Genomic DNA, 17,415 nt, shown 5'->3' with positions numbered 1-17,415 from the left:
TAGCTCAGAGAATTCACGTGCCCCTGGCCAGAGCCACCTCAGTCTCCCACTAACTCATGAACCATCAATGTGGCAACTTGAGTATTAGTTCTTTTTCCAGCAATGGTCTCACAAAGCACTGGAGAGAAAAGGAACTACGAAGAGAAACTTATTACTCTGGGATTGGAGACAGATCTGTTTCCCAATCCTGTCACAGAAGAGTGACCATTCTTGTAATGACTAACATCTGTAGAGTTCTCTATAGCTTACATATGAAGTAACCGTAACATGTAGAAAGATGAAAGGGGATCTTGATGTATGATGGTTGGGACCTTAGAGACTATTTTCTCATCCCTTTTTTCTTCTTTCCAAATAAAATGCACATAAATCAGAGTGTATGTCTACACTATACAAATTACCCTGAAGTTATGAGGCAACTATCAAAATCTAGCATGAAACTAAATAAATCCCTTAAAGGGCAAAGTATCCCTTTCTATCAAACTCCATTAAGTTATGCTGATTTCAGAATTGTTTTCGATAGTATTTTATTTGAAGAGGTGATAACCAACTAGAACAGATAATAGGAAGGATGTTCCTATTTCATATTCACAACGAAAACCGTAATTCACTACCTATGAATAAAATTCACACACACACACACACACACACACACACACACACACATCAAACCAAAAGAGAAGTGTACACAGAATCTGACTTTCAAACATAGTCTGGTTTTGATATCATTGTTAAGCTAGCCTTACAAAATATGTTGGTTGGTTTCCCAGGTTTTTATATTGTTTGGAACAGTTAGCATAAGATGAGAATTATCTATTCCTTGAAGATTTTCTGGAACTCACCCATAAAGTTATCTGGGTCTGGTGCCTTTTCTTAGGAAAGATCTTTGGCTTCTGTTTCCTTTTCTTTTATATTTTTGACCTATGTTATTAAGCTAATTTTTATAATTTATATATTCCTTAAAATATTCTGCTTATTTATGTTTCAAATTCTTTGGTACAAAATTGTTCACATAATTTTCATGACATATTTTAATTTTTAAAGCATTTTTATGCCTCTATTTTCCTTTCAGATTCTATTTGGACTTTCTTTTCTCATAGAAGTTTTTTTCCCAGAGTATTGTTTATTTTATAAAACTTCTCAAAGAACTAGCATTTGGTTTTGTTGATCAACTCTACTTTTGGCATTTGAGCATTTTCCTGATTTATTAAATTTTGCCTTGATCTTCATTTCCTCCCTTGTACTTTGGGTTTTTCCTAGCTTTCTGGATGGAGAGATTAGTTATTTTTAAACCTTTTGTTTTATAATAAGCCACTAAAGGATATAAATTTCTCTCTATGTACCACATTGGTTAATACATGACAAATTTTATTTTATTTCTATTCTACATACTTATTTCTGTTAGATCTATGAATTAAATTGATGTGTTTGTTTTGTTTTAATTTCCAGATATCTGGTCTTTTGGGAAGCTCTACTTTTGTTGTGAACTTTTATTTTTATTTCATTCCCATCAGTGAACATGGCTTATGCAATATCAGTCTTGACAAGACTCTCCCTGTGGCATAGTATATAATTAGCTTTTTCACCTGTTCTGTTTGACTAAAGTTGTGTTATTCCTATTTGTTGAATTCAGTGCTTGGTATTAGATCAATCTTGTTAAATGCGTAATTCAAACTACTTCATACTTTATTACAAATATTTTTACATTTTATGTTTTTCTCTTGCCATGTCCTTGCTTTATCTCTCTTGAGCATTTAGTTGAATTGCGTACATTTTTTGTTCCATTTTCTATTGTTTTAAAGTTATGCACTTTCTTCACTGCTCACCCTGATTTAGCTTTCAAATATAAATTTTTATGAAGTATTGTAGAATTAATCAGTATTTTTATTTTTCTTCTTTCTCATCCCAAATAAGACAAGATGAAAAGTTTGTACTCTTAGCTACTTTCCTCTATTGTTTTAAACTTATGCACTTTCTTCACTGCTCACCCTGATTTAGCTTTCAAATATAAATTTTTATGAAATATTGTAGAATTAATCAGTATTTTTATTTTTCTTCTTTCTCATCCCAAATAAGACAAGATGAAAAGTTTGTACTCTTAGCTACTTTCCTCATCTCTAAAGTCTCATCTGTAGCTTTAGCTACAATATAATAATTATTTAAAATAGAATATTTTGGACACAGTAAATGTTGAGATGATTTTCTTTTTCACCATTGATTCTTACATTCTACTATATCTTTGGATTCATTTTTCTTCTCGTTAGACTTTACTATCTAGTAGTTGTCCCCTTCCTGCTAAGAGAGTACTCAGGAGTAAACTTTACGTGTCCTTGCTTGTTTGGAAATGTCTTTACTTTATCCTTACTATTGAATGAAAGTTTGCTAAGGAATCAAATTCCAGGTCAGTATTATTTTTCCTTAAGTATTTTGAAAATATTTTCAATTGTTTTCTTGTTGCCAAGGTTATTGGTGAAAAAGGGATTTTAAACTGGTAGTCATTTCCTTGCAGGTGATCTGATCTTTCTCCCTTATAGCTATTAGAAATCATTTTTTGATCTTTCATCTTTCTAAAGTTTGATAACATTCTCATGTGTAATTTTTTTCTCTCTCTGGTTTGTCACCTGGCAAGCCCTTCAAACATTCTCTCTCCTTCATTTTAACTAATCTGGTTTTTTAAAAAATCTGTTTTTATGATATTTCTACTAGGTGAGGGTTGGAACTTTTGGATTCAGTTTCCAAATATCCTAACCTTTTTTCCACCCCTCTTTCCTACTTTTTATTATTTTGCACTGTGTTTTGGAAGGCATTCCTCACTTAAGAAGTTTGGTTTGGGGGTTGCTGGGGGGCTTGAGTTGGTTAAATATCTGCCTTGGACTCCAGCATGACCCCAGGGTCCTGGGAACAAGCCCCACCTCAGGCTCCCTGCTCAGCAGGAAATCTGCTTCTCTCTCTTTCTCTCCCTCTGCTCTTCCCCCGGCTTGCACTCAATCTCTCTCTCTCATTCTCTCTCTCAAATAAATAAATAAATAAATAAATAAATAAAATCTTAAGAAAAAGAAGTTTGGCATGTTGGTTTGTTCCTTAGCTCTATCCAGCATGTTATTTATGACACCTTTCCATTTTCCTTTGTATACAGACACACCCGTGCACATACACACATACATACTACCTCCTACGTCTCTAATAGGAGGTATAGCTATAGTTGATATATAGATACAGATATATTGATATATCAAGCTGCTTATATTTTATAAGCCCTGTACTTATCTCAAGAGTACTTCCTTTATCTCTGTGAAGATCTTGTTTATTTAAAGTGCTTTTCGGATTGGCTTGCTGACCCTATTTCCTAAGCTGAGAGTGTTTCTGTTTGTTAGGCTTGTGAGACCCTGTTGAGGTGTATGTTTGGTTGTGTAAATTTACTGATATTTGGTTGTGAGAATTCTCATCCCCATGTCCTGGGCTTAAAGTGTCTTCCTTATTGCTTGTGGCTTTCTAGGTTGGATTCCTCCCTATACGTGGCTTACTGCAAATGCAGTCTTAGTGCTGAGATCTCCATTCTCCATTTTCTTTATAGATTGGCCTTTCGGACAAGAAAAATTATATTCCTGTTTCAAATATGGTTCTTATATTATCTTATCTTTTATTTCATTTTTCTGGAATGGGATTGAGAGAAAAAGATTTCAATACATACTCATTCAACTTTATTTGTATTTCTGTCTTTGCCTTTTCTAGTTCAATATGATAGCATTCAGCAAGAAAATATTCATGATAGTTTTATCTTCATTGTAGGTCAAAATAATTGTTATATGTAATGTTTTCCTTGAATTTTGCCTTGAAATTAATATTACAATCTGTTTTTTTCACATCAAATTTTCAACATCACTGCTAATAATTTTGCTTTTAAACTTTCAAGGTATGTTATATATGTTCTTTTTGAAGAAACAAATAATTTGATTATTTTAATCTAGTTTGAGACTCTTTTAATAAAGAAAATTTGTCTATGGATGCTTTTGATTAAAACTAACATGTATAATCTTCAATCTTATATTATTTTAAGGAAAGATTTCCTTAAAATCTCCCATTGTTAATTCTATAAATTGCTACTGATAAGATTTTCAAAAACACTTTAACCTCTAATTATTTTTATTTTGGTTAGGAATGAGGAAGTATCTTTTTAGTCCTCTAATTTTCTCCCATATTTCCTTCATTTCATGGTCTTTGTTGATATAATCTTGAATTTTAAATCCAAATTATTTATAATCTAATAATACTATTCATTGTATATTTCTAACTTGAGAAATATATATATACTTGTTTACCATTGTTCTTTAAGGGCCTGACATCTAACAAACAAGGCTACATTTATAGAACAAATTAATTTAATGACATTTTAGTACTTTACCTATGAAAGACTAAGATAATTTGGTTGGTTATAAAATTCTTGGCTAATAGTTGTAGGTTTTTTTCCTCACTCAAAATTCTGTAATCATAAAATTCATTGTTATTAAGAATAAATCTAGATTTCCCCCACATTACATTTTTTTTTTCTGCCTGGATTTTCAATGTATTTTTCTTTATTCTTCTAGTCCAGAAATCTTATGTGGATGAATGTAAGTTTAATTACATTTTCACTGATTTTCTCCTAGAATGGAGTGAACTTTTAAATCTTTAAACAAGTCTTGTGGGCAGCCCTGGTGGCACAGTGGTTTAGCGCTGCCTGCAGCCTGGGGTGTGATCCTGGAGACCCAGGATCGAGTCCCACATCGGGCTTCCTGCATGGAGCTTGCTTCTCCCTCTGCCTGTGTCTCTGCCTCTCTCTTCGCTCTCTCTGAATGAATAAAAAAATAAAAAATAAACAAGTCTTGCTTCATCTCAGTTAAGATTGTATTGTCTTACATCTTTAATTAATAATTTGATTCTATTTGTGGTGGGTTTTTTCTTTTTTTCAGGAGAGTAATTTATTTGATTTTTGGTTCTCTGTTTTTGGCTTCTATGTCATTTTCCTTTTCAAATGTTTAAGTTTCTTTAAGTTTTTTTCTGCATTTTAGGAGAAGAGCTCAGATTTATCTCTTACACCATTTACTGGATTTTTCACAGCATTGATTTATGCTCTCCATTGCCTCCAAAGTAGATTTTAAGGTTATTGTTAAATTGTAATTTCAACAACATCTTTGGCTTATCATTTATTTTTTTATCTCCTTTTATTCTCTCTTTAATTTATCATATCCTGCTTTAATTTCATTTTATCTTATTAATTTTGGTATTAATATTGGTACAGTTGCTGCCTGTTCCTCTTGAAGAATTTTCTTGCATCTCTCTGTCTATAGCATGGCATTAGTTAGTCAGTGTCAAGTATACCATGAGGATGGCCCACGCAGTCACTGCTATTCAAAGTGTGATGCATGGACAGGTACAATCTGAAAATTGTTTGTTACTGGTCAGTGATAAGTATTGTTACTGAAAAATCAGAGAAAATAAACTGTCAATTTCTGTACTTGTTTCTGCTAACTGTTCATAAGAAGGTCAAAGGCCTCTCACTGACTGAACCTCATTCTGAATAGTATTACTCTAGATAACTACAGAGTAATAAGATAGAAGGCATCTCTTAGAGCTGCTTTCCTATTCTTGACCATCCTGCCTCTAGACTATTACATGAAAGAAGAATAAACTTCTATTTTTTAAAAAAGAAAAGATAACCTGTATTATGGAGTATCTTTTTTTTTTACATCAGTTTTGCCTATACTTTAATACAGTACAATAGATCATTTTCAGAAATCAGTCCTTCCTTTGAGTCTCCCAATACTTGTCCCTTTCCTTTATTCTACAGTATTGTTTTCATAAATCCTATATTGGTTCTTTCCATTTTTTCTAACTTTATTCATTCTTAAACATAGAAAAGGGTTTTCAGACATACTTTGTCCACAGAGTGTGTGTGGACTCTATTGGACTTATACACTGCCATATGATGGAGGAATCTCCTTTACAGCTATACAACTGTGAGTGGAAGATGATGGAGGTGGTGGTAGCAGCAGAGGGTGGTGGTGGTGGTGATATGCAGAGATGAGGTTAGGTGGGTATGCTTCATTCCAGCCCAATCCTTGGGCTCTATCACAGTTTCACTTAATGCCCTGCTTTCTGTACACTCTTCACCTTGTTCTCTGATACTCTAATCTCTTAGTATTTATTTAGAACTCAATTTCCATCATCCACTGTTATTAGAGTTCTTTATTTCAGCATATACTCCTCTAGTGTGCACACACACACAGGCTTTCATTTTGCCAGGACTTCTGTGAACCTATCAGGATTGTGCTACAGGTGAAGAACATGGAAAGAAGATGAAGCTTAGAGATTGCTGGCACTAAATCAAATGTCAGTGGGTAGGGATAGAGTGGGGATGTTGTCCTAGTTTTTTTTTTTTCTATTCATCTTCACAAGACCTAGTGAGTGACTAAATATCAAGGAAAAGGATAGGAAATATTTCAGGATGGTTCCCAAGTTTCTAGTTGGGATGACTGGGAAGATGGAGAAGGTGGTATTTCTTGAAAAGGGGGCAGATTTGGCTAGAAATAGAAATGATCTGGGTTACCTATGATATACTGTCATAACATTCCAGTGGAAATTTCTAGTAGGAAGATGTCTGTATACTTTGGGGCTATGGACTGACAGAACATAAATACTCCTAACTCTGGGAAAGGAACTAGGGGTGGTGGAAGGGGAGGAGGGCGGGGGGTGGGGGTGAATGGGTGACGGGCACTGAGGGGGGCACTTGATGGGATGAGCACTGGGTGTTATTCTGTATGTTGGCAAATTGAACACCAATAAAAAATAAATTTATTATTAAAAAAAAGATTTCAAAATCATTGGTATATGGGTAATAACAGAAACTGTGAGTGCAACCATGCTGAGTAGAGTGAGAGAAGAATGCCCAGGAATACTGTAAGGAAACCATCAAAGGGTCAAGTAGGAACAAGGAAAATGGACAGAGATGTAGCTAAAGAGGTATGAAAACTACCAGAAGAATATAGTCATGAAAGCCAAAGAAAGAAAGTGCTTCAGGAGAGAAGGGCTAGCCCACAGTGACAAATGCCATTGAGAGGTTAAGTCAAATAAGTATTGAAAATCAACTCCATTGATTCTGGAATTAGGTTGACTAAAAGTCTTAATTTTCAATGTTCTTGTGACTTGTTTCTAAATCCTTTAATTTATATGTATTTTTGTGGGAAATCAAGAAATTCTGCAGTAGAAGCTGTTCTCCAGCTGACTTTCAAAACAGAAGTCTACACTAGTACTGGATTTTTGTTTTGTTTTGTTTTTAGTATTCTTGTAATCCCTCTTTTTTGGTCAAGGACCATTTGGTTGCAAATAATAGTATCCCATTCAAATTAGGGTAAGCCAAAAGTGGAATGTTTTTAAAATAATACAAGTGTAATTCATAGTATCCAAAGTCAGGAAGTCTTGTGAGAGGCCTCATGGGAGACTGGAATGAGGAACTGGAAAGTTGTCAGGAACCAAGATAGCTACTTTCTCTCTGTGTATATCTCTCTACAGACTCTGTGGTCTCTTGTCTCTGCTTTCCTTTGTTCATCTTCTTATTTCATTCCTCTCTTCAATTCAGATCTCCATGAACAGAAAAGAAAAATGTCTCCCAACCTAGTTCTACCTTTCTCTTTCAGCACCATTCAAGCCTGCATATCATTCCTGGGTCCCTATTTTCTTCTAGAAAATTGACTGGCCATGTTTGGATCATGTGTCCATCTCTAATCCAATCAACTGGGAGCAAGGCAAATCATGTGCCCTTTCTCCAGTGTGGGAAATGGGAGTAGGAGAGCTGGCTCAGAGAGAGGAATAAGCACGTCGATTAACTAAATTGGCTACTACATCTTCCTTATTTCACCCAGTTCTCTTTTCTGCTCAACTTACTGTCTTCACATTTCATCTTGCTGTATTTTCATTTCAGAATGTTCTCATCTCATTATTCTCTGCTCTTATCTTTAAAAAGCCTGTGTCTATTTGCATCTTACTGTCAAACAATTTTCCATTTCCCATCAAAAAATAATTTTTGAAGATAATGATCTTCATCTTCTAATCCAACACAAAGAAATGTGTTCCTTTTCTCTGCCATAAATTTTCATAGGCCTAGAGGATTCTTCTTTTACAGAGTATATTTTCATAGTACTCAGAAGTATCTCTTTTCTTTTCCAAAGTAGAAGAGGCCTATACTTGATGTTTGCTAATAATAGGGTATGTGACTGGCACTTGTACCCACTCACAAAGGTTTGGAAGAGTCTCCTTATCAGAATACTTTGGGGTAGAGTGGAGGAGGGTGATATGAACAAATTCTGGCCCAAACACCACTATTTACCGGGCTATCTTCTGGTATTGCTCTAATGGACTGAATTTCTCCATCCTGGTGCCTTTATACTCTAAACTAATCAAGGGCTGAAAACTTCACAGTCCCCACCATGTACTTTACTATAAATTCCAGTAGATCAGAATCCTCAAGATAGTTTATCTTTAGTCTGTCACAGCTTCACACAGAGTATATAGTAGATGTTCAACAAAAGTTTGTTTTTGACCCTTCCTAAACTACAACTTTGATTATGTTATTTATCTTCCTGCCTATAGTGCATCCTTGAATGCAGAGAGAACTCGAGTTTCTCAGTTTGGAATTCCAAGTCCTTAATAAATTGGTCACTACTTCTCCCACTCTTAGGAGAGAAGTATCAACTGTATCCTCGTAGGTATCCTAATGGGTCAATATCAATCTACTTTCAATTCTACTATATACGATTCATTTTCACACTTTCATGTCTGTATTATCGTTTCCCCTGCCTCAAATCTTTCTCCCTCCTCTCTGCATGGTAAACTTTCATGGATCCTTCAAGACTCAGGTCCATCATAACCTCCAACATCTGGGGCAAATGTCAGAATTAGGCTCTCATCCTCTCTTCTCCCACAGCACCTGCATCTATGTTTCTATTAATGTACCTACTGCACCTTTCTGGAATCATTTTTTTTTTTTTAGTTTTTACCTGTTTCCTAACTAGACTTGGAGCTATTTGGAAACAAGGACCAAGTATTTTTCATCTCCAGAGACCTAATTTCTACTTGGAACCAGGTAAGAACTCCATAAATGTTTGATGAATGAATCAATTAGTATCTAGATATTAAGCTTGAAGATATAAAACTAAAAATACATAGGCTAATAAAACAACATAAAGTCATTAGTTAAATGTTCATCAATTGCCTAGCCAATTATTCAGTGTTACATGATAAACTAACTTTCAAGAAGCTTTAGTGGTTAGAGAGCCTCTTAATCCTAATTCACAATAACACATCTGGGTCCATGAACACCAGCCAGCTGTTAATTATGTGCTCAAAGACAGGGAGGTAAACAAAATGTGTATTTATTGGCAAAGCTCTCAAACCTTCCCTTTATCACATGAACCAAGATAAAGTGAAATTTGCTAGGAGAGGATGAGGGAAACACTAATACCCTCTTCATGTGAATGATATTTGGAAGCTTACAAAGTGCTCCCACATCCCATGGAGTCCTTAAAGTAATCCTATGAGTTAATCAGAGTATCATAAATTTACTTTACAAATGTGGACACTCTTAAGGCTCAAGAGGTAAAAACCACTGTGCCAAAGCACTACTTGAAAGTAGTGCTCAAGCTCACATTTTCAACTCCTGTGTTTTTACATTAGGTGCTCATTTCACTTAATCAGTTAGCAGAGAACCTAAGCAACAAGTACATTCAATAACTTGGTTCCAAGACAACAACAAAATCAATAACAATTTATTTGCTTTATAATATATATGCTATTCATAAGCTTTCACATTATTTCATTGGCCACAATAAAACAGCCCTGAACAGTAGGTTGGACAAATACTCTACTGCTTGTTTAGGGGATGCAAAGTCTGAGGTATAATAAGCCTAGGTGATTTCCCAGGTTATTCACAGTTAGTTGGTAACAAACCTAATTGCTGGTTATTTGTTCTATCCCTTGCTAACCAGTATCTTGATATATTTGAAAGGCTTAACAGTTTCTACAGAGCTAGTCCACTCTGTAGAAATCCGGAAAGACACATAAAAATAATTAGCTCAGGGTGAAGTAGCAGGTAAAGTGCCCTATGATACTGTCCCTTTTGTACTGATTCCTCAGGGAATATCCAAAATGGATCTGTCCTATTTCTGGTTGTGCTTTATTCAAAGTAGCTTGATGTGTGTGCATGTGGTGCATTTCTACTTCCTATACCATTAATCTAGGGTAAATTTACGTAGGTCAACTTTTAGGGGATTTAAAAAAAAATTCTTATTTAAATTCAATTTAGTTAACATATAGTATATTATTAGTTTCAAGGGTAAAATTTAGTGATTCATCAGTTGCACACAATACCCAGTGCTCATCACATCACGTGCCCTCATTAATGCCCATAACCCAGTTATCCCATCCCCCTACCCCCTCTCCCTTTCTGCAACCTTCAGTTCGTTTCCTATAACTAAGAGTCTCTTATGGTTTACTTCTCTCTCTGTTTTCATCTTGTTTTATTTTTCTTCCCCTTCCCCTATGTACATTTGTCTTATTTATTAAATTCCAAATATGAGTGAAATCATATGGTATTTTATTGAACTCTCTGACTGACATTTCACTTAGCATAATATCCTCTGGTTCTATCCACATCATTGCAAATGCAAGATTTTATTCTTTCTGACGGCTGAGCAATATTCTATTATATATATATATATATATATATATATATATTTTGAATTGTGTAAATCCATACGTTTTCCTCAGTTGAACTCTAAACCTGGGATTTGGATACTTCTTCCTTCCCACATGAGCACATGTTCTCTCCCAATTTACATGCTTGCTACTGTGATTACACACACAAACCATTAATTAATATACACATGACTGCATAATCATCCCTTATACACACAAACCTTATTTACACACACACACACACACACACACACACACATACACACACCTTTTGATTTTATACTCCCCTTCCCCAGCAAGGAAACACATATATAAGTCATACACATATCCCTTTGGATAATGTCTCCTCTTGCTCATACCCTACCCCACACCCCTGTAACTAAACATACACATACAGATGTACTCACAAATGCCAAGTTTCACCATGTTCAAGAGTCATATCAACATTTATTTTTCAATTTTTTTAAAGATTTTATTTATTTACTCATGAGAGACACAGAGAGAGAGGCAGAGACACAGGCAGAGGGAGAAGCAGGATCCATGCAGGGAGCCAGATGTGGGACTCGATCTCAGGTCTCCAGGATCACACCCTGGGCTGAAGGCGGTGCTAAACCGCTGAGCCACCCAGGCTGCCCTCATATCAACTTTTAGGCCTTAAATATGCCTGGTAAATTCTTTGGACTTTACCCTGGGGACTGAGATTGCTGCTTGAGCAGGAGAAGAGGAAGGACTTTCAGAGTAGGGAGAAGGTAGGGCAGTACAATAAGATTGTAAATTGGAGACTTTCCTATTGATAAAGCCAAAGGCTTTTTATTTTATAGCCCCAATGAGGGCACCTATCTTCAAATATCTCCCTAATTTAAACATCACAACACGTTAGAAAATTCCCCCCAATGAGCTTAATTAGGACATCCTTAAGGATGCCCTTCTTTCACCTCCAGGAAAAGACCATATGGAGTACAGGAAAGAAAATTGAGTCCTGGAGACAGAGACCTAGGTTTGAAACCCAGATCTGCCCCATAAACTTTCTGTTTATGAGGTATCAGGTTCCCCATGTATAAAAAGATAATACTTAGTTCTGTGGTGACAATTAAGTGAGGTGTAACAACATATGTAAAGTACTCATAACAGTCACTGAGACATAGTTGGCTCTCAATGAATCGCAGGTTAAATGCTGTATTATACCTTAAACATATGTTACACAAAGTCAAGTTGTCTAAGGGGTAGATGTGGGGTGTTTTTGCAAAGAAATGGTATTTCAGCTGAATTCTTCATTGCAACATTAACAAAATTGGGAGGAGAAAAACAAAATTTGTATTCTTGATAAAAATTAGGCAAGTATTCAGGAATTTTTTACATGACACTTTGATTTCCAAATAGCTATATTCTTGCTTTGCAGGGAAAAGTTCAACTTAATGGCCCATATTTCCCAGCAAAGGTGACAAATGGGAACCAAGAATCTGGAGATGTGAGCTTTTTTCTAAAAAGGTAGTGACCTGTAGTCAGGTTGAGGATGGCAAGAGTATTCACAAGGCAAACTTGAGATACAGCCAGTGTGACTGTAGCCTTAGAATGCATTGTCCTCAATAGTTTTTATGTTGTCTGTAGAAAAATAAGAAAAAGATGTCTCAAAGATCAATTGATAACTTGAATGGCTCACACATCAGACTATCAGGCAGTTAGGTCTCTGTGACAGGGTGAGATATAAATTGGACTTGGAGTCAAATGTTTGGGAAACTTATAGAAGGTTTAGTTTCCCCACCTATAAAATGAGGTCAATATTCATACTCAGCTAATATCTTATCATAAGGATTAAATGAGATATTGAATGTCAGGTGCTTAGAAAAAGGCTTAGAACAACGGTAATTATTATTATTTTACAACCTCATGAATTTATTGTAAAGTAAAATAAATACACTGTAAAATATTATTTTTAGCTTTATAAAGCACATTTAATATCAGCTAGATATATTTTGAGTAGAGGGAGGGGTTCTTAACTCAAATGTTCACTTTCAGCCAAAGTGGACTTCTATAACATATTTTATTTTAATTAATTTATTTTTTGCATCTAAAAATCAGAACGTGGGGCATGCTCCTTCAACTTTCTACTCCTCTCCTGTTATATCACCCAGCTCTACTGGGCTTCGTTAAAGAGAACACTCCCACCCAGCCTCCACAAAATGTCAAAATGAAACATAATTTTACCCAGAAACTGCTTACCAGTGATATTTGCAAAACATTTGTGCTCATCTGTCAGACTTCTTAGTCAAACATGGCCATCCTACAGAGCTATAATAAAACATGAAATAAACCTTTCCATAAAACATTTAATAAAGCTGTAAAAGTTAAATAGCTCATAATAAGCAACCATATAAAAGCATGTAGCCCAGTTCTTGATCATTAACTTTCATTAGTGCTTGGAGGAAAACCCAGGCCATTCTTCTAAACTGCCCAGCTTACAGTGTGGAATTGAATCAAGGGTATTGTTCCTGGTATTCTCTCCACTTTGAAGCTAAAGGGATTACACAACTGTCTCATTGAATTGAGTCTAAGATGATCAGATTCTTCTCACTGAGGTAAGATTAATTTGTAAAGAGACTTACTGAATTTTTGGAATCCTGCACTAGGTGCAAGAAGAAAATGGAATTTTTTTGCTTATTTCTCTAAGTGTGATGTTAAGCAATAAGTGGATGTTGTTTTTGGCTCCTCAGCATTCAGTTCTCTTTCCTAACAGAGCCATATTTCCTTTCAGAGAGATTCCATTATATGGATCGTTGAGTTATCCCAAAAAACATGCTCTGTCTTTCCCCAGACAAAGATGAAGCATGTGATGGAGCTATGCTAATCAGACCTTGTCTTCCAGGACTGCAGTGAATCTGCTCAGAATGATAACACAGAAGGGAGGGAGGAAATAAACAGTTGGTGCTCACTGGTTGTCTCCCTCCATAGTTGCATCCTGATGGGTTTGTTCAATAGTTCCTGTTCTCCACCATCTAGTCTTGCTGATTTCTCTGCTCATCAGAGATCAATCTTCTAGCCCTCTCTTTGATTTTGAAGTACCCAATAAACTCCTTTTCTGCTCAAGTTTTCTAGAGTTGTTTGCCATTGCTTATGCTAAAGGATCTTGATTGCTATAGTGTCAAGTAATAACTATCATTGATTCCTATTTATTTTCAAAAACAGAAACACATGGTGCAGGGGAAACCACAAAAAGAAAGAATTACGCAATGATAATTTGTCTACCTCACTGTTCTCCTCATCCAAAAACAAAACAAAAAACAAAACAAAAAACAACCTAAGGTTTGTCTATTACAAATTATTTCTAAAAGAAATTAAATCAAATGGCTGCCAAACCTGCAGAAAATACAAAAGGAACACATAAAACTCATATCAAAAAATTCAACAGAGGAGGTATAGACCAGAAATTTCTATTCCAACACAAAATGATTTTAAATCCCCTAATAGCTGAGGACTTCATGTAAATATTTGCCTAATGGCCTGAAAGGCACTGAGAAGAAATGAAATCCCTGTGAGTTGAAACCTTATAGATTACAGTTGGTGGCTCCAAATTGTTTGAGGTTAAGAGGATTTATGATTTATAAAAGACTAGTATTGTTAGCCCTTGCATAAAACAGCTCCATCTCACAGGCTCATTTTTACCAGAAGCAGCTCTCTGGAGCCAAAATGATACACAAAATGGAACACTAGCTTCTATACTTTGTTCAAATCCCTTCGTCTTTCAGGCCAAGTTAATTTAAGTAAAAAAACTCAAAAACCTGGGAAGTGAGTTGGTATTTAATACAGTTCCATCAGATCTTTTCTTTCTCCTGAAATCTTACTCACTGAAGAAATCTTAATTAAGGAGAAGGCAGGGAAGTGGTCGAAATGCATAGGTGATGTATTAAATATCTGACAGACCATTTGCACACTGATCTCACCTGAGATCCAGGGTAGAGCATAAGGCTGTATGTAACTAGGCTCAAGGACAGCCTGAACCCATCACCACCGAATAACGGCTGCTGTCTTTTTAAAACTCCCGGAGGTTCACACTGTAGATTTCCTTCCAGTTTCCAGTGGTATGAGAGACACCGCCAGTATAAATCTTGTTGTCACAAAAGAACAAGTTATAGTATATATTCAACCACACACACACAAAAACTTTCAAATAACATTAAGTTAAACCCACAAAACCAAGGAGAGTCAGAAGCAAAGCTGAAACTCTGTCCTTAAGTCACCCCCATTGTGTTTAGATCTTGAAGAATACCAAACTCATCCTGAGTATCACCAGGGCTGCATCTATACAATATTAAGACAATAAGTCAAATTGGTTTAAAAAGAAGAAGAAGAAGAAGAAGAAGAAGAAGAAGAAGAAGAAGCAGCAGCAGCAGCAAAGCAAAGGAAAAGAAAAATAAGCGGGGGAGAGAAAAATCTTACAGTTCAAGTCTGGTTGACAAAGGGAATACAGATCAGTCTCCTTTTGTGAATTTTCATCTCAGTGTGTGGACCTAAACACCATGTCCACCCCCAGACAGATCAAATGCTGAAAGAAAAGGGAGATGAAGCTTAGTACCATTTGGAGGTTTCATCCATAGAATCCTAGGTTCTAAGCAAAGGTTTTTGTAAAACAAGTGGTACTATTATTTGGCTTAAAAACGTATATCTTCTCTTAATACATTTATTAATCAAACCAAATCAAATAACTTGACTTAAATAGTCAGGAGGCCTGGTTATCCCTGGGAATCCATTCTGAAGACCTACAAGCATTAACAAATCTGAGACAGAAATGCTGGTTGTGAGGCAGAAAAGCCTGGTGGTTATGGGCCTGAGTCTGAAGTCAGAGAGACCTGAGTTTCAAGCTCATCTAGTAGTCGCTTGACAGCTGTGTAACTTGAGGCAGGAAGCTCACCTCTGAGTGGTGGATATTTTGAATATTAAATAAATAAAGTGACGCCTTATAGGGTTGCCTGGAGCACAGCCTACATCTGTGAGCATCAAACATTTCCAAAGAGAAAAAACAAGACAAGGCCTCTTTAAGATCAAGATTGGAGGATGTTGAAGGTTTCTAGATGCAGAAGGAATTTGCTTTCATTACATGGAAAGTGACTTTCACATAGGGAAAAGGCTGCAAAAGTGAATCATTCATTCCACAAATACGCCGACTATGTGGCATCAGGGAATCCAAAGATGAACAAGATAGAAATGGTCCCTGCCCTCCAGAAAATAACAGTCTAGAGGGTGTGTACCCACAGAAATGGGCATTTACAGCAAGGGTCCCCATCTCACACAATGCCCACGTGCCCCCAACAACTCCACCAGAAACCACACCAGACCCCTCCTTGGCTCACACACCACTTCCTGCCAATCCAGGCAGAGGACTTGGAATCTCTGACTTGGGTCTTCCTGGCCCATAAGAGTTTCAAAAGATGAGCAAACAGCTTCTAGCTAACGACTGAACCTTAGAACTTGACCTGTCCTAGGCTACTGTTAGAAACTGAGTTATGTGTCAAAATTGGTATGTGGAAGTCCTAACCCCCAATTCTTTATGCTGTGTATTTAAAGGTAGGAGCCTTTACAGGAGTGACTAAGTTAAAATGAGGCCATTTTAGGGTAGGCCCTAATCCAATCCAACTGGTATACTTATAAGAGAATATCTGGACATCCAAAAAGAGATGGCAAGGATGCACATCCACAAAACATCATGTGAGGACACAGTGAGAGGACTGCTACCTTCAAGCCATGGAGATAGGCCTCAGGAGAAACTAAACATGCCAAAGTCTTGATCTTTGACTTCTAGTCTCCGGAACCATAGGAAAATAAATTTCTGTTGTTTGAGCTACACAGTCTGTGCTATTTTGTTATGGCAGCCCCAGAAAACTAATATAGTTGCTCTCCTAGGTGGCTGCAGGAGAGAATAGGAGACTTTGTGCCCAAGAGTGGACAGAAGTATATTGAGTGAATGACAAAGGGTGTGGACTCTACTTTTACATTTTTTAATTTTTTTTTATTTAAAATCAATTTAGTTAACATATGGTGTATTAATAGTTTCAGGGGTAGAATTTAGTGTTTCATCAGTTGTTTATAACACCCAGTGCTCATTCCATCACATGCCCTCCTTCATATACATCACCCAGTTACCCCATCCCTCCCCACTGTTCCAGCAACCCTCAGTTTATTCTCTATCATTAAGAGTCTCTTATGGTTTGCCTCCCTCTCTGTTTTATCTTATTTTTCCTTCCCTTTCCCTATGTTCATCTGTTTTATTTCTTAAATTCCACATGAGAGTGAAATCATATGGTATTTGTCTTTGACTTATTTGCTTAGCATAATACCCCCTAGTTTTATATGCTATATATATATAATATTATACATATATATACACAAATAGTTATATACACATAATGTAATATTACTCAGCCGTCAAAAAATGAAAACTTGCCATTTTGATGTTACTTTTAAAAGAATGTGATACATAGTGAAATGGGTAATCTCTCTAGAAAGATTTTCTTGATAAAGGTATGGCAAACATCACTTTTACCCACCAAGCACCTACTCACACATAATTACCAACAATAGGTTCAATGGGCCATTTTCCCAATCAAGTGAGCCTAGCCAGGAGACTGCAACAGAATAATGTTAGGCACATAATAATAATGGCCTGTATGTTATTGAGCGTATACCACATACAGCTAC

The 17,415-nt window shown here is 36.1% G+C and overlaps 1 long non-coding RNA gene across 1 annotated transcript; it reads right to left on the bottom strand.

Annotated features, from left to right (window-relative positions):
• Window positions 1–11,238: 11,238 nt before the first annotated feature.
• On the bottom strand, window positions 11,239–14,998 carry LOC140602216 (uncharacterized). The gene is made up of 3 exons (XR_012005190.1): window positions 14,664–14,998; window positions 12,946–13,014; window positions 11,239–12,327 (listed from the first exon to the last, which is right to left on the bottom strand). It is a non-coding gene; the product is annotated as an uncharacterized lncRNA (long non-coding RNA).
• Window positions 14,999–17,415: the final 2,417 nt, after the last annotated feature.

This window comes from Canis lupus, chromosome 13, assembly GCF_048164855.1.
Source record: "Canis lupus baileyi chromosome 13, mCanLup2.hap1, whole genome shotgun sequence".
Classification (NCBI taxonomy): domain Eukaryota; kingdom Metazoa; phylum Chordata; class Mammalia; order Carnivora; family Canidae; genus Canis; species Canis lupus.
Note: the sequence above shows the minus strand (reverse complement) of the source record. Positions and strands in the feature narration are given on the sequence as shown.